The 18,818-nt window shown below is 35.7% G+C and overlaps 1 protein-coding gene across 1 annotated transcript in view; it reads left to right on the top strand.

Moving 5' to 3' along the window:
* CCSER1 (coiled-coil serine rich protein 1) overlaps positions 1-18,818 on the top strand; it is a 1,210,854-nt gene that overhangs the window by 1,043,653 nt on the left and 148,383 nt on the right. The window lies entirely within an intron of this gene.

Here is an 18,818-nt window from a genome sequence, read left to right as displayed (position 1 = left end):
TTACTAGCCCCAGTCAAAGGTCTGGGGAGTGCCACAACCACTTGCCTCTGCCAGTCTTAGCAAGGTAGTGAGATAGTGCCATGTTTGCACAAGCCTGTGTTAGTATAATAGAGGGAAAGTGCAAAAATGGTATTTTCTAGTAGTTCCATCTCTGAAAAGAATTTCAACTCTTTCCGGCCCCTCCAGCAGATGCTTTAAGATTAGCAAATGAACCTTTATCACATATACTCTGAGTACTTTCAAACTGCAGTTTTTGCACTGGGTTCTGGGATGAGTGAGACCATGCTGAAGCCCTTTTAAAAGAGAATCTCAGTTTCCTATAGCCTTCTGGCTATTTTCTAAGCCAGACATTTTGAGGGCTTATCTCTCTGGTGCAGGTCTTAAGGGTTGGGGTGTCCGGTGTAGGACACAAACTCGCTGTTCCTCCAGGAGAAACTCTGAATTATGATATCCCCCCCTTTTGTGGGTTACCATGCTGGGGTTCATGTTTTGGTAAGACTACATCTCTGCCTCTCCTATCTGTCTCAATGTGGTCCTTTTACCCTTCGATGTAGAGGAGCAGTTCACCTATTTTCAGTTGTTTTTCACAGGGACTTGTTCTGTATGTAGATTTGATGTATCCACGAGAGGAGGGGAATTCGAGATATTCCTATGCTGCCATCTTGGACTGCTCCTCTGTCCAGAGCTTTTTAGTCACTAATTTCCAACTTTTTTGCTCTAAACTAGTATTTTTAGTATTCTCTTTCCCATTTTTTTGGACTTAATTTACATGCACAGTTGTATAATTTATATATCTTGTATGTGCATTTATTTTAGTACCAAACACATATTTATTTGTGATTTTTTTTTCCTCTCTCATCATGTGAGACTTTTGAGAGATTGAAAATGAGAGTTTTCATTTATTTTTGTATTCTCCCACAACTAAAATCAGAGATACTGGTTCCATAAAAACGTTTTTGAATGAATGTGGTAGCCAAGAATTTTACCTCCATGATCTTTGCACCTGGGTATTATACCTGTAAATATTTTGTTACATATCAAAAGGGACGTTGCAGATAGAATTACATTGCTAATCAGCTGACCTTAAAATAAGGAGATTATTGTGGATTATCCAGATGGACCTGATGTAATCTCTTGGACCCTTAAAAGCAGATGAGAAAGACCAAATGGTCAGAGAAGAGGTAGTCAGATGGGAAGGCAGATGAGCTGAGGCATGGGAAGGACTTGACCCCTCTTTGCTGGCTTTGAAGATAAAGGGGACCAGAATCCAAGGAATTCTGACAGACTGGAAGCTACTCCTGGCAGAGTCCAGACAGAAAATGGGACCTCAGTCCCATAACTGCATGGAATTGAATTTTTGCCAACCAATGTATGCTTGGAAGTTTATTCTTCCCCAGAGCCTCCATTAAACAAAGTAGCCCTTCCCTCACATTGATTTTAGCATGGGGAGATCCATGTCTGCCATTCAGAATTGTGAGATAATAAATTTGTGTTATTTTAAACTAAGTGTGTGGTAATCTGTAATAGCAGCAATAGAAAATTAATGTAGTGATTAATGCTTATATGTTCGAATATTTTTCTCCTACCTTTGCCTTTACATTGGACATTATTTCTTTTCCTTCACATGTCTGTATTTTTTCTTCTGGGCTCATCTTAGCCATACCATACCCTAGGAATCTTTGAGGTTTCTACCTTGAACTGATCATCTTTTTTCTCTGCCTTCTCAATGATATATATATAGATATAGATATAGATATAGATATATATGTATATCACACTGCTGTTATATTTTGTGTTGCCTTACTGCCTAATTTTAAGGTTTATTTAATCATACTGTCACATACTGTTGAATAATAATTTTGTATGCACGTATTTTGTTTCCCACATGGATTTGCAAACATAGCTTTAGGAGGATAGTGGTGATTATGAAATACTCATTGATTGATTCTTTTTTTTTAATTTAAAAAATATTTGTAATTAATCAAATGATTATTAAATGCTTAAAAAAACAAACACACAAACTTCCAGCATTTCGAAACAGATTTTGGCCTTGATTTTGTAGGTAAAAAAGATGCATTAAGGGAGAAGGATCCTTTACATTACCTTTCGGACATCTAGTAAACCACCCAAAAGAAGCCAAGTATATAAAATCAAAACATATATAACCTTTTTAGGGTAGCAGGTCTAGTTCAAGTATTGTGACAGTAGACCAGCTGGTGTAAATAATTTTTTATTTACACAGGACTGAGAGGCAGCTGGAAAGACTGCAGATTTTTGGAAGTGGTATCAATGTCAACTTGTTAAGATACAAGATTTTCAAATAAATAAAGATGTGTTTGTGGTTGTGGCTTCTAAAAATTCACCGAAAATTAGGATAACATTCTACTTTCTATTTTTATACTAGAAAACTATCATTTTAAAATGGAATAATAACAAATATGCTCTTTTTAATTTTACTGGGAAAAAAATACATGTTGAAGCATCTTACTGATTTTCCTAAAAATATACCAAAGTAGGTCTGGTTGACGATGGAGAAAGAATGTAGGCATCATTAGGAACCTAATAATCAAAGGTTGGTTCATTTAGCAAAAATAGGTAAAGTTACCCATAATATTTCTTCTTATCTAAAGATTCTCCTTGAAGCCTATTCCTAACATATAGCTTATGAAGCCAAGGAACTATGTTATAGACAATGCCACAAATAACGCCGACAGCCTCTAGAATTCAGAGCAGTTACTTGGATTTTCTTCTGAGTAGTTTCTCCCTATTTACTTACCTTATCAGCATTTTAAAAATATAAATTCTAGCCTACAAAAAATTGCTTGCCATCTGTTTCAAAAGATGTTCTAAGACAAAAGAAAATATATCCAAATCAACCAAGCAGTGTTCACTGAGTCCCTATTTTCAGCAGGGTTCATGTTAGCAGAGAGAGCAGGCAGAGAGAGCCCATATACAGCGGTGTTGATATGGTCTGGTCTCCAGAAAGCATGTAGTGTAGCTAGAAATGCAGGAAGCTAGGAAAGAAAATAATGGTAAAGGGTACATGGTAGTATACTAATAAGTGCTAAATATTTTGATGAAAACTATACTACATACTCTTCAAGAATGAGGACTATTTGACATCTTTAAATTCCCCATCTTAGTTACTCAGTAAATGTTTGTTCAAAGAATACATAAATGAGAACAAAAAGTGTTCAAAGGGGGACTAGAACACCCTGAGAGGGCTTCATGAACTGAGAGGATCTTAGAAAAAGCCTTCAGGGCTAAGCAGAAACTGGGTTAGTTTCTGGAATATCCTCCCACAGTTTACCCCTCCCATCTAATTCAATATCTAGGTCAACAGTCATCTCAGCTCTGTGGATCAATTTTGTTATATCCCACAAAAAATTATCCACACCCTCCTCACTGTTTTATAACCACTCTAGCAATTTCATGTTTATCAACATTTCTAGCTATATGTACTTGGGAAGTTATTTAAGCACTTTCTGCCTCAATGTTCTCATTAGTTGCATAATAGTCATTTCTATCTCATAGGATTATTGTATTGCATGAATTTCAATATCTAATGTACTTAGAGCAGTGTCTGGCACATAGTAATTCTTGAGAACTGCGAGCTTCTTTTATAATGACATTTTATTTTTGAGGGGCTGATATGAAATCCAAGTTCACTAAGAGTAAAATATGCCTTATTTCCACAGAAGTAAATACAATCTCTTACATAATAAAAGTGATTAATAACAAATCCCTGAATTTGTTTGATTATGTAGAGAAAGAAAATATTTCATATAAAAATAAAATAAATTTACCAGAGGAACTGATAAATCATTTTTGAGAATTATTTTTATGCATGTGTGATTGTGGTTGAGTTTTCATATCATAGTTCTTGTTTATCAGCGTCAGGTTTTAGTATTATTTATATCATTTAAATGACTTATAGTCAAATTAATTTTGCTTGAAAAGACATGTATGATTTAAAATATGCTTATTTACAATGAACTATTCTATGGATATATGAAGTATACATAACCGATTTATAGATTATAAATTTAAGATATTGATATTACTTATAAACATAAGTTATAAACACTGGAAAAGACTGTGTGCATTTCAAATCTCTTGTCTTAGGAAAAAAAGACAGTTTGCATGTTTGGTAGAACTTATTTTGCTTCATAATTGTTTTTAAACTTTAGACATGATGGAATTTTAAGTGTTTTCATCTTTTAAAATGATTGAAGGAAATATTTTCTAAAAAGTTTGTGTTAGGAAGGTTTTGTTTTTATTTTGATCAAACCATCCTACCTAGTACATAAATAAAATCTTGACATCCCAAGTATGTTATGTTCTTGTAAATTGCCTGGGAATTACATTTACTGTCAAATCATTGTAGTTATTTTGTAATGTGTATTTTAATTTAGCCTGTGGAAGTAACAAAGTAATGTAATTAACAGTAGTTGAGGAATTATCTTCTTTAGGACAAAATGGTCACTTGTAACAAGAATGGACCAATCCAGCTTTTATCCTAAGCTAAAATTTTCATTAAAGTCAAGATGAGCAGTATTTTGAGTCATGAAAGGTCAAGAAATTTCACAACAAAGTTTTACACAGAAATATTCAAAACAATTTTTAAAAATTACAGTCTATTTAATGCTAATTGTAATTTGAAACCTAAAATATAAAATGTAATTTTTAAGAAGTGTTTTTAATTGAATCCCAAATGTTAACATGTTGATTTCTGATTTCGTATTTGTGTGTGTGCATATGTGTATGATGACTTTGGATATTGTAGAGTCTTCTGAAGAAAATTTGAAATGTAAGATTTTAAGTTTACATTTGAAAAATAATCAAATGCTTCTTATGGGCTAGGTACTAAAGACTTCACATTTATTGAGTACTAACTATGAGCCAGGCACTCTTACAGGTGATTTTTAGGTAACTTACTTAAATCTCATTGCAACCCTATGAATAAATACTTCATAATCACCATTTTCTGGGCAAGGAACAGGGGCATAGCATAGTTAAGTAGTATCAATTGACAGTAATGGATTAATAGTATCAGAACTGTAGTTACTAGTTCCAGAGTCCAGACTCATCCACTGTACTAACCATCTTCATCCAAACAGAAAATATATAAGAAAGACTGAAAGTTTAAAATTGCTTTTCTGTGAATTGTCAAATAACAACAACAACACATTATTTAATAAATTTACACTTTAAAATAGTACTTTTCAGGTGGCGGGTGGGAGGGATGGGGTGGCTGGGTGATAGACATTGGGGAGGGTTTGTGCTATGGTGAGTTCTGTGAATTGTTTAAGACTGTTGAATCACAGACCTGTACCTCTGAAACAAATAATACATTATACGTTAAAAAAAAAAAAAGAAGATAGTAGGAAGGGAAAAATGAAGGGGGTGGGATCGGAGGGGGAGACGAACCATGAGAGACTATGGACTCTGAAAAACAAACTGAGGGTTCTAGAGGGGAGGGGGGTGGGGAGATGGGTTAGCGCGGTGATGGGTATTAAAGAGGGCATGTATTGAATGGAGCACTGGGTGTTATATGCAAACAATGAATCATGGAACATTACATCAAAAACTAATGATGTTGGGACGCCTGGGTGGCTCAGTCGGTTAAGCGGCTGCCTTCGGCCCAGGTCATGATCCCAGGGTCCTGGGATCGAGTCCCACATTGGGCTCCTTGCTCAGCAGGGAACCTGCTTCTCCCTCTCTCTCCCTCTGCTTGTGCTCTCTTTGTCAAATAAATAAAATCTTTAAAAAAAAAAATAAATAAAATAAAATAAAAACTAATGATGTAGGGTGATTAACATAGCATAATTAAATAAATAAATAAATAAAATAGTACTTTTCAGATGGAAAGCAACTATTGCTCTAAGTAAAAAATGAATAATATTTTTCCATGACCCATCCTGCTGTTGTGTTCTGAAAAGTATTGACACTTTTCTCAATATGTGATTCATCTAGTATATAATGTCATGTAATACATATTTTTTCAAAAGCATACATTTGAACATTCTTACCTTTTAAAAATGAAAGTATAAACCCGAATCTGATTGAGATTCTGTTCCATGAAGTGCACATCTGTATGATTTTGAATTAGTTCCTCAGACATTTTCAGACTATTGAGTCTATCTGTAATATTTCCTTTCCTATCTGTAATATTATCCCATTATGCTAAATAAGTTCTAACCTGATTTTAAAAGATTAACTCGGCCTATGCAATGGAGGCAGCACAGAATAGTAGGGAAAAAATGCAGACTTTGCAGGCAGAGGAGCAGACTCTGACTTCTGTTTTGGTATACAACACTGAAGTCACAAATTTTCTGTCTCACATTTTACCCCTGTAAAATGGTGATGAAAATAACCTACTTTACAAAATTGTTGTGAGGATTAATTAGCTAGTGGGTATTCAATAAAAGTTAACTATTACACTGGTAAAAATTACATGATTATTTACTGTAAATCTTATCTTTGCCCCAATTACAAATGACTATTACCATAGTTTATGACTAGGAGAATTTAATTTATATAACTGACATGGAAATTTAAATGACCTGGTGAGATTTAAATGGTTTTGTTAGTGTGTTTTCAATCTGCTTGATTAGATGTATTTGTGCATAAATACAAATACCATGCTTAGGGGTATCATTTTCATTGAGCTCCTAATTACCTTAATATCCCAACTGCCCTGCAGGTGATTCACATCTTGGAAGGGCGGGAGAATGATTCTACACTCATTTTCAATTCAACTTGAATTTTTCTGTTTCATTATTTTCTAACGAAATTGGATTTGGTGATACTTGACACCTGATAAGATTTTGTTTATTCTGCTGTAAAGGAAGGCTAATAAAGTAGATTTCCACGGGGCTTATCATCTTGGTTATAGCATTTTAGAGCAACATAAAATTGCACATCCATCCACTTATAATATTCTTTCTTTATGGCTTTTCATAAATAATACTGCTTTGTGTTTGGTATTGGAATTTGAGAACCTAAAGTATAATTTTATACATTGTCTGTTTCTATAGTGAAATAGAGTAAAGCACAGTGGTCTAGATTCTTTTGTGAGTCTTTATAGATAACTTTTTGCTATAATTACAAAAATGTAGTGGACTAGTAAACAAATTTGAGTACTTACAATTTGGTTAATGTGGATGTCTTGCTATTGGAAAATTAAAAACCTTAAAATTGGTATCCTTTACTGCCTTAGTCCATTCAGATTGCTATAACAAAATGCCATAGACTTGGTAGCTTATTAACAACAGCAACATTTATTTCTCATGGTTCTGAAGCTTGGGAAGTCCAATAGCTATGTAGATTTTAAATTTCAATTGACATAGACAAATCTTCCTACATAAGGTTTTAACAGTTTGCTCTCTACTAGCAACGTGTGAGAGTGCCTGCTTCCCATATCCTCATCAACAGAATATGTCATCAAACTTTTGGCTTTTTATAATCATCTAAGTGAAAAAGTTATCTCTAGTAGATTTATTTGCACTTCCCTAGTAATAAGTAAAGTTGAGCCCATTTCATAATCTTAAAAGCAATTTATACTTTCCTTTTCTGTGAACTGTCCTTTCCTTATTTTCCTGCTGGGTTTTGGTATTTCATTATGAAATACCATATTAATGGTTAATGTCCCATATTAGGGACATTAGCCCCTCTTATTGTAATATAAATTACAGTTACTCCCTAGTTTTAAAATGTTGATTGTGGTCTTATTTTTATTTTATGTTATAGAATTTATATTTTCTTTTATTAACTCTTCATTTGGAAAGGCTTATCCCATCCTGAGGGTATGAAAATAAAGAAATATGAATTAAGGCTCTACTCTTTGCAGGGTACTATGCTACTTACTATTATCACTATAATTAGTCCCTGCCCACATTTTTCAAGAAAAGGTAATCAGTGTGCAAACTACTCAGAAACACTAGGCTGTGTAAAATAGTGGTATGATAAATGTATAAGCCACATTAAGTTATTTACCACTTTATTAATTATAATTGTATTAATTACCAATTATCATAATCTTCCTAGCTATATGAATGAATATTTGATTAAAACATCTCTACCATGCCTCCTCTAAGCTTCATGAGATGTAGAAGGTTTATCTGTTTTATTTGCCATGTTATCCCCAGAGTCAAGCTCAGAGCCTGGGAAATTGTAGCCACTTAAACATCTGTTTATTGAATAATGACTGAATGTTCATCATAGTGCCTAACACTGTAAACTCAAAGTCTACCTGGACATACATATCGTAAACAAGTAAAACAATGTCCATTTCTGGGTTTTCTGTTCTGTTCCACTGATCTATGTGTCTGTTTTTATGCCGGTACCTACGGTCTTGATGATTACAGCTTTGTAATAGAGCTGGAAGACCGGAATTGTGATGTCATCAGCTTTGCTTTCTGTTTCAGGATTGCTTTGTCTTTCGTGGTCTTTTGTGGTTCCATACAAATTTTAGGATTGTTTGTTCTAGCTCTGTGAAAAATGCTGTTGGTGTTTTGATAGGGATTGCATTAAATGTGTGTGTAGATTGCTTTGGGTAGTATAGACTTTTTAACAATGTTTGTTCTTCCAATCCATGAGCATGGAATGTTTTTCCATTTCTTTGTGTCCTCTTCAAGTTCCTTCATAAGTGTTCTATAGTTGCCAGAGTACAGATCCTTTACCTCTTTGGATAGGTTTATTCCTAGGTATCTTGTTGTTTTTGGTGCAATTGTAAATGAGCTTGATGCCTTGATTTTTCTCCTGCTTTGTTATTGGTATATAGATATGACAGATTTCTCTACATTGATTTTTTATTCTGCAAATTTGCTGAATTTATTAGTCCTAGCAATTTTTTGGTGGCATCTTTTGGGCTTTCTACATAGAGTATCATGTCATCTGCAAATAGTGAAAGTTTACCTTCTTCCTTGCCAATTTGGATGCCTTTTTTTTTCTTTTTGTTGTCTGATAGCCAAGGCTAGGACTTCAAGTACTATGTTAAATAACAATGATGAGAGTGGACATCCCTGTGTTCCTGACCACCCAGGAAAAGCTCTAATTTTCCCCACTGATGATGATATTAGCAGTGGGTCTTTTGTATATGGCCTTTATGATGTTGAAGTATGTTCCCTCTATCCTTCCTTTGTTGAGGGTTTTTATCAAGAATTGATGCTGTATTTTGTCAAATGATTTTTAGGTATCTATTGAGAGGATCATATGGTTCTTATCCTTTCTTTTTTCAGTTTGGTGTATCACATTGATTGATTTGAAAATATCAAACCATCTCATAGCCCAGGAATAAATACCACTTGATCGTGGTAAACAATTTTCTCAATGTACTGTTGGATTCAATTTGCTATTATCTTGTTGAGAAATTTTGCATCCATGTTCATCAGGGATATTGACCTATAATTCTCCTATTTTTATCTTAAAGATTTTATTTATTTATTTATTTATTTATTTATTTATTTATTTATTTATTTATGAGAGAGTGAGAGAGCATGAACAGGGGGAAGAGCATAAGGATAGGAACAAGCTGACTCCATGCTGAGTGCAGAAGCTGACATGGGCTTAATCTCATGACCCCAAGATCATTACCTGAGCCAAAATCACTTAACTGACTGAGCCACCCAGGAGCCCCTATAATTCCCCTTTTTAGTGGCATCTTTGTCTGGTTTTAGAATCAAGGTAATGCTAGCCCTGTAGAATGAGTTTGAAAGATTTCCTTCCATTTCTATTTTTTGGAACACTTTGAGAAAATAGGTATTAACTCTTCAGGGGCGCCTGGGTGGCTCAGTTGGTTAAGCGACTGCCTTCGGCTCAGGTCATGATCCTGGAGTCCCTGGATCGAGTCCCGCATCGGGCTCCCTGCTCGGCAGGGAGTCTGCTTCTCCCTCTGACCCTCCTCCTTCTCATGCTCTCTGTCTCTCATTCTCTCTGTCTCAAATAAATAAATAAAATCTTTAAAAAAAAAAAAAAAGAAAATAGGTATTAACTCTTAAGTGTTTCGTTGAGTTCCCCTGGGAAGCCATCTGGTTCTGGACTTTTGTTGGGAGATTTCTGATTACAGATTCAGTTTCTTTACTGGTTTTAGATCTGTTTAAATTTTTTATTTCTTCCTCTTCCAGTTTTGGTAGTTTATATGTTTCTAGGAATTTATCCATTTCTTCCAGATTGCCCAATTAGTTAGCATATAATTTTTCATAATATTCTCATAAAACAATTTGTATTTCTGTACTATTGGTTGTGATCTCTCCTCTTTCATTCATGATTTTAGTTATTTGGTTCCTTTCTCCTTTCTTTTGACAAGTCTGGCTAGAGGTTTATCCATTTTATTAATTCTTTCAAAGAACCAGCTCTTAGTTTCATTGATCTGTTTTACTATTTTTTGTTTGTTTCTATATCATTTATTTCTTCTCTAATTTTTATTATTTCCCTTCTGCTGGCTTTAGGCTTTATTTTCTTTTACTTTTTTTAGTTCCTTTAAGTGTAAGGTTGTGTATTTGAGACTTTTCTGCTTCTTGAGGTAGGCCTATCCTGCCATGTACTTCCCTCTTATGACTGCTTTTGCTGCATCCCAAAGATTTGGACTGCTGTGTTTTCATTTTCATTTGCTTGCATGTATTATTTTATTTCTTCTTTAATTTCCTGGTTAACCCTTCCATTCTTTGGTAGGATGTTCTTTAATCTCCATGTATTTGGGGTCTTCCCAGATCTTTTCTTGTGGTTAACTTTAAATTTCATAGCATTGTGGTATGAAAATATGCTTGGTATGGTCTCAGTGTTTTTGTACTTGTTGAGGCCTGATTTGTGACCCAGTATGTGATCTGTTCTGGAGAATGTTCCATGTATACTTGAAAAGAATGTGTATTCTGCTGCTTCAGGATGAAATGTTCTGAGTATATCTGTTAAATCCATCTGGTCCAGTGTGTAATTCAAAGCCATTGTTTCCTTGTTGATTTTCTGCTTAGATGATCTATCCATTGCAGTGAGTGGGATGTTAAAGTCCCCTACTTTTATAGTATTGTTATCAATGAGTTTCTTTATGTTTGTTATTAACTGATTTATATATTTGGATGCTCACATGTTGGGGCATAAATATTTATAATTGTTCAGTCTTGTTGGATAGGCTCCTTTATTATGATATAGTGTCCTTATCTTTTGTTACAGTCTTTGCTTTAAAATGCAGTTTGTCTGATATAAGTACACTACCCCAGCTTTCTTTTGATGCCCATTAGCATGGTAAATGGTTCTCTATCTCCTCACTTTCAATCTGCAGGTATCTTTAGGTCTAAAATGAGTCTTTTGTAAGCAGCATACAGATGGGTCTTTTTTTTTTTAAATCCATTCTGATACCCTATGTCTTTTGATTGGAGTGTTTAGTCCATTTCAATTCAGAGTGATTATTGACAGATATGAATTTAGTGCCATTGTATTACCTATAAAGTCAGTGTTTCTGGAGATTTTCTCTGTTCCTTTCTAGTCTTTGTTGCTTTTTGTTCTTTCTCTTATACTCAAGGAGTCCCCTTTATTATTTTTTGCAGGGCTGGTTTAGTAGTCACAAACTCTTTTATTTTTTTTTTTTGTTTTTCTGGGAAAGTCTTTATCTTTCCTTCTACTCTGAATGTCAGTCTTGCTGGGTAGAGTATTCTTGGCTGCATATTTTTCCCAATCAACACATTGACTGTATCATGCCACTCTCTTTTGGCCTGCCATATTTCTGTGGAGAGATCTGCTGTGAACCTGATTTGTCTTCCCTTTTCAGTTAGGGATCTTTTTTTCTTTGCTGCTTTCAGGATTCTTTCCTTATCTGTAATTTGCAAATCTTACTATCATATATCTTGGTGTTGGTCTCCTTTTGTTGACTTTGATGGGAGTTCTGTGTGCCTCCTGGATTTGGATGTCTATTTCTTTCCCCAGTTTAGGGAAGTTTTCAGCTATACTTTCCTCTAATTTATCTTCTGACCCTTTTTCCCTCTCTTCTTCCCTCTCCGTCCTCTCCTATTATACAGATGTAATTACACTTTATGGGGTCACAGAGTTCCCTAAGTCTACATTTGTGATCCAATATTTTTTCCCTCTTCTTTCAGCTTCATTATTTTCAATAATTTTATCTTCTATATCATCAATTCATCCCTCTGTTTCTTCTATCCTTGTGATCATTACATCTAGTCAGTTCTGCATCTAGGTATAGCATTTTTTATTTTGGCCTGGCTTTCAGGTCTTTTATCTCACAGTAAGGGACTCCCTGGTGTCTTCTATGCTTTTCTCAAGACCAGCTAGTATCCTTATGATTGTATGTTTTAAATTCTGGTTCAAGCAGGGGCACCTGGGTGGCTCAGATGGTTAAGTGGCCAACTCTTGATTTCAGCTCATGATCTCAGCGTCCCAGGATTGAGCCCTGAATTGGGCTCCCTGCTCAGTGAGGAGTCTGCTTGAGACTCTCCCTCTTATTCTGCCCCTCTCCTTGCTCACTCTTCCTCTCTCTCTCAAAATAAATAAATAAATAAATCTTTTGAAAAATACAAATAAAATTTAAAAATTCTGGTTCAAGCATATTACTTATATCTGTTTTGATTAGATCCCTGGCTGTGACCTTTTCTTGTTGTTTCTTTTGGGATGAATTCCTCTGTCTTGGCATTTTTTCCAGGTCTCTGTGTTCTGCGTATTAGGAAAGCCCATTACATTTTCTGCTTCTGAGAGTAAGGTTGTATTAAGAAGAAGCCATATACTGTCCAGGGCCTAATGCTTCAGGAAGTGTTTCTGGTGTATGTTGTTTGTACTCTGCTGTTGTATTTTGGCTTCTCTCTCCCTTAAGTCAGTCCTCTGCAGAGTTCTTCCTTGCCTGCTGTAGGGAGTGTTTGGACCTTGTCCAATGTGTGGTGAGTTTTAACCAGGTGTGTTTAGGTCTGTTTGTTAAAAGAGCCTGGATCCTGTTTCCCCTAGAGCTGAAGATCTGCAGCACACTATGGTCAGTACACGTGGTTTGTGTGACAGGTCTGTGCTGGTCTTCTGAGGGAAAGCCCCACTGCTGCTCTGACTCTCAGGCACACTTGCCCTAGTTTAGAAGCACCTGCAGAGTGCAGGGGGTGGAACTTCATGTAAGCGAGTCAAGCCTCCACTGTGCTTGACCTCTATTGTGCTGCTCACTGAAGTCCATCCGTGCTCATGAGCAGGGGTAAAAATGGTGTCAGCCAGCTCTCTTGTCCCCAGAGAGGGGAGTTTGCACTGATTGCTGTTCAGGAAGCCCTCACAGAAGAATTAACAATATCCTCATTTGCCCTAGGTATCCCTGAGATCCCTGTTTTCATTCTGTGTCCAAGCCATCTGCCCACCTGGATCACAGTGCTCCAGTGTTTTATCTTAGGCTCACTGGCTGAGATTCAAAACGCCAAATTTTAGGGACCCAGCATGGCATGGATCCATGCTGATCCTCTAGTGGAGGGTCTTGCCATGATGTGGCTGGTGCCAGTTTGTCCCAGAGGGGCAGTCACACAAATGTGCAGGGCCTTGGATTTTATGGTGAGGTGAAGCTTAAAGCCCATATCCCTCAGCAGGTGCCCTCAGCAGGTGTCTGCTTGTTGCTAACGAATGGGGCAGCTCAATGGCACCTGCTGGCTCTTTTGTCCCCAGAGAGACAGTGCTACCTCTCCCACATGCACTCTAAGAAGGGGGACTGTCTCTCCCAGTGTGACCCACGGGATCCTCTTACTATGCTGTCTTCTCCCAGGCCTCTGCCCTCCTTCTCCACTGGAGCACCTGTACACCCCCCAGCTCCACCCCTCTATGGCCCAGACTTCTAAAACCTCAGACTTTGTGCTCCGCTACTTCTAAAAACTCATGATAATTAGCCCCTCTCATTTTCCCTATTGATGGTTTTTGGGAAGTGTTTTTCTTGTGCAATGCCCAGTGTTCTGTTCTCCCTCTCTTTCTCTTTCTCTCCCCCTTTCTTTTTCTCCTCTCTCCCTGATCATGGCTCCCTTCCCTCTGCATCACTGGTAATTCTTTTCTCCCCCAAATCACATTTACACACCTCCTAACTTCCACAGTGTGGCCTCTTGTCTTCTAGTTGTGCAGTTTGTTCTCAGTCCTCAGATACATTTCCTGGGTGTTCAGAATGATTTGTTATTTATCTGGCTGTGTTCAAGGGACAAGGCAAGCATAGGATCCTCCTACTACTCTGCCATCTTAACTCTACTTTTATCCATTTTACTGGTGTCTTAAATAAGAGTTCTCAATAGCAGTTACTTTATAGGATTTAATGGAAACCCTGTATTGACTGAATGAATTTGTCACAGCACTTTTCTTTGATATAAATGACAAAGGGCTTTCTTTAGAACCTGTCTTCTTAGATCCGGAGCCATTTCAAGATTCTCCAAGGCTTAGGGTCCTGGTGAGACGCATAGTCCAACCATGATGCCATCAGGTATTTCTATGTGAGTTTATGTATTTTATTTTTTTAGCTTGAGATTTATTTAGAGCATTTTGCACAACAGTTTCTTCCTAATGTGACAATGAAGGTTTTTGTCTCTGTTCCATGATGTTCAGTGATTTTACCTGCTGGCCTACCCAAGAACAATATTTGGTGTTTGGTGGTAGAAGCTGAGCATTTTGCTTTTAGTGTGACAGCACTCATCTAACATTCCTCATGTTATTACAGTTGCATGACAAAAGCATCTTACACATTTAGGAAATCCACAGTTAAACTTTCTTTAAATACTCAAAAGTAAATTGCTTCTTTTATTTTTCATCTTTTATGAGTTAGAAGAATATTGTTGGGGAAGATTTGAGTACCATTTGTTGCTTCTTAATGCATTAATAATATTCAAATACATGTATTTATATAGGCATTCTGTAGATTTTTAGAAACTTGTGATGAACAATCAAGAAATATTTATGCTAATAATTTTAGTTAAATGCAAGGAAGAAAAATATTCACACTATTTAAATTTAACTTGAGATGTCTCAACTAATTATTCATGTAACCAGAATCAACTTTCAGTTGGAGTTCATAGTTTCAACCCCAGACTATAATTTGATTTTATCTTACTTTCACTTGACTCAAAACACTACATTGTAAAAACAATAACAACAAACCCATGCTCATGTTACTATAATTGAGATACGAGTTCATAAGTGAAAGAGGGAAAAGTATACCAGAGTAGTAGGAGAAAGTTCCATTGATTAACTGTATTTGAGCAATATGCTTTTTTCTGGTCTCTCCACATCCAATCTTGGTCCTTCCACTCAGCTTTTATCACTGAAGGTAGAATAATTATGATACCACTCCACTTAGATGATAGTAAGTCTTCTTGTTCTCTAATGATGAAAATCTTCAATGTTACATAAAAGACCCAACATGTTCTGAACCCAAAATTAGCTCACTGGTCTTATTTCATGTCATCCTCCTTTATATTTCCTGTGTTCTAGGCACATTGGGTTTATTTCATTTTCTCAAAACATCATTCTCATTTGGTAGGACTTAAATTAATTGAGACAATGTATGTAAATCACTTAAAACAGTGCATGGCATATAGCAAGATTTCAATAAATGTACTATCATTTACATATTTTGTTTAAGAATATATGAAAGAAGGAGCAAGAATAACTTAAAGACTAAAGTCAAGTTCCATTTTCTCCAGAAATCTCTTATCACTTTTAGCCTCTATGGGAGTTAATTATTTTGGAGGTAGTAGAAAGCATGGAAAAGTTAATGACATCAAATTGGGATATTTTGAGGGTCTGCTGCTTTAAGACATATAAATAAAAATGTTGTTTAGACAGCTGCAAAAGTTTGCCAAATACATAGAGATGTCACTGTTAGTAATTCTGTAGAATGGTAAATAAAAGAATTATACTTTAAAAAGGTTAAATTATATACTTAAGATCAAACTATCAGTGACAAAGAAGACTGTAATCCTATTTTGGCATCCTACTCAGGGCTATTTCTTCTATACCAGGTATATCCCTTTAAAACATGGATGGAGGCCAGCTGAGGCAGGAGACAGGCAGGTGGCCACAGGTGAACCCAAACTGGGAAAGAAGTCAAAGCCACAGAGAAGGCCTAGTCTGAGAAAGAGCAGGACAACTAGGAAAAATGCAGTGTTTCAACATCCAGAAAAGAAATTCCAAAAATGTGTACATGAAAATTTCAAAAAGCCACTATGATCAATCCAGACAGAAAACATCTGATGCCTGGTAACTTCCTGCTGAGGGCTAGTGAGGCCCTTTCCCATACAAGCAGTCTTTCTAGCATTTGCACATGGAATGTGAATAAAGTCCTGCTGGGCTTGTCATATTTGCCTGCTGAATCAGGTTGGCTACACATGTATTATCAAAGCCCTGGATATTATCTTCATTCACTCTTATAGTATGTATTAGGATCTAAAGAAACTAAAGAGGCTGTGCTTACTATTCTCACCTTTGCTTTGAAATGATGATTCAGACTTTGGTAGAGAAAGGAAGAAATAAGGACTAAATGTCTGATTATATTAATTTGTTCAATAATAAAACTTGTATTCTTGGTTAATTTCTAAAGATAACAGAATAATGGATCACTGAGTAGGGATTAAGTGCATCTCATCCTGGGAGGAAGCTGTCTGTTCTGAATATAGTTGATGGGACCATGAAGGGATTTAAACTGTACGGATTGAAAGCATATAAAAATAAATACTATGCATAAGAAATGATGTCATAAAACAAAAATAAATAAATAAAATGTTGAGAGAGTTATCCTATAGTTTTTAGCTACCTAATTATAGGTTAAAACATCTCTAGTGATAAACAGACTTTTAGATCATCACAATTTCAGAATTAATGATTAAAATAATTAATATTAGTAATCAAAAAATTTAAAAAGCATCAAAGTATGTAATTCCTTTAGATAAAAATTCTTAGCAAAAATTTATGGAGTTTTTAGTAATACTTTATTAGATAACTATCCCATTACACAATTTAACAATTCAAAATATATTTCTCCAAATATCCAAAGATGTATAGGCAGAAATTCTCCCTAGTTATTAATAATAAATATAAGAATAGCCTCAGTGAGCCTGAGGAGATCTCCTTACTGAAATTATGTGCCCTGACTTTGGTTTGGGTTTCTCAGAAAAGAAAACAAAAGATGAGAGTTGGATGTGATACATTTTCCCTCATTCAATATTTCATTACCTTTTTTTGCAATTAATGTATACACTTAACATGCAGGAACATTATGGAAAGGTTAGCTTTATTGATGGAGTGTGATCACTTATAGTTAAATATTTCCCTCAGTCTTAGGGTGGCATCTGTTACTAGAGTTAAAAATGAAAACTGAAGAACATGTGAGAATCTGAATAGACGGCAATGTGTAAAGCTCGGTAGCCACCTAAAACAAGTAGCATAAGTTAAATTATTTAATTTTTCAATAGAAAAGACTCTTCAAGATGAACCTAGAAGGGCATATTTTATACAAATGTTCTAGAATACGTAAAAATCTAATGATAGGTAGCAGTAAAGCAACATGATACAAACTGAGCACAAATCTTTTAAGTACTGATTGTCTCTCTCTTTTTTTTTTTTAAGCTAATAGACCACTGGGAGTAAAATGTCAAATGCTCGTTTATATCGAGAATAACGATATATAATAATGAGAAATATCGTTTATAATTTTTTTGTCCTTGCCTGTTCTCATCACCAACAGTTCTCAATTAATCCAACTATGAGGCTAGTAACTAAAAATCCACCGCCTTCTTCACACAGAGGTGAAGGCTTTATTTCACTTTAATGTGTTGAGTTCCTAAGTATTATAGGAAAGAAGGTGTGTTGTTAAAAGCAAAGAGACATTACAAATCAGTTTCACTTTATGCCACGAAAATGAGTATAAGTTCTTTAAAAATATTTTTTCCTGATATGCTTCATATTTTAGAGGGCTTTTCTGCCTCCGAAGTCACTTATAGAAGTAAACAATCTCCTGTCTTTCTTTTTTTTTTTTCTTAAGTCATTTTTTTTTTTTTTTTTAAGATTTTATTTATTTGACAGAGAGAGACACAGCGAGAGAGGGAACACAAGCAGGGTGAGTGGGAGAGGGAGAAGCAGGCTTCCGGCTCAGCAGGGAGCCCGATGCAGGTCTCGATCCCAGGACCCTGGGATCATGACCTGAGCTGAAGGCAGATGCTTAACAACTGAGCCACCCAGGCGCCCCTCTCCTGTCTCTTTCAACACAGAAAATTCCACTAGATTGTTCCTGCTTTTTACTGTGCAATGCCCTACCTTTCAAGATTTTTAATTTTTTAATTTTTTAAATGTTTTTAGAAGATTTTATTTATTTATTTGACAGAGAGAGACACGACTAGAGAGGGAACACAAGCGGGGGAGTGGGACAGGGAGAAGCAGGCTTCCCGCATAGCAGAGAGCCAGGTGCCTATGCTGGGCTGGATCCCAGGATTCTGGGATCATGACCTGAGCCAAAGGCAGATGCTTAACGACTGAGCCACCCAGGCGCCCCTGGATTTCATTTTTAAAGGAAATAGCTGATCTGATTGAAGTACAAAGGTCTTCTTTCCTTTGTTTTTGTCTTTAAGGGGAAGGATTATTTAATGACTTCTTTTTCCTCAGGTTTTTTTGTCAGTTGATAAGGATAAGACTTCAGTAGATGAAGTCACAATAGGCAGTAACCAAGCAAGACTGTTGCTTAAGACATATTGATTTTAATTAAGCAAAAGACATTTTGAACTACCAAGTTTTCTAGATAGTGAGAATTATCCATATACAACTAAGAAGATTTACAAATTGAAGAATGTGTTTTATAAATACTATATTGTTTTCATATTATAAATGTT

Source organism: Mirounga leonina, unplaced genomic scaffold, assembly GCF_011800145.1.
Source record: "Mirounga leonina isolate KUSES-001 unplaced genomic scaffold, KU_Mleo_1.0 Mir_129, whole genome shotgun sequence".
NCBI classification, from domain to species: Eukaryota; Metazoa; Chordata; class Mammalia; order Carnivora; family Phocidae; genus Mirounga; species Mirounga leonina.
The sequence above is the reverse complement of the archived record's forward strand: the minus strand, read 5'-3'. Positions and strand labels throughout refer to the sequence as shown.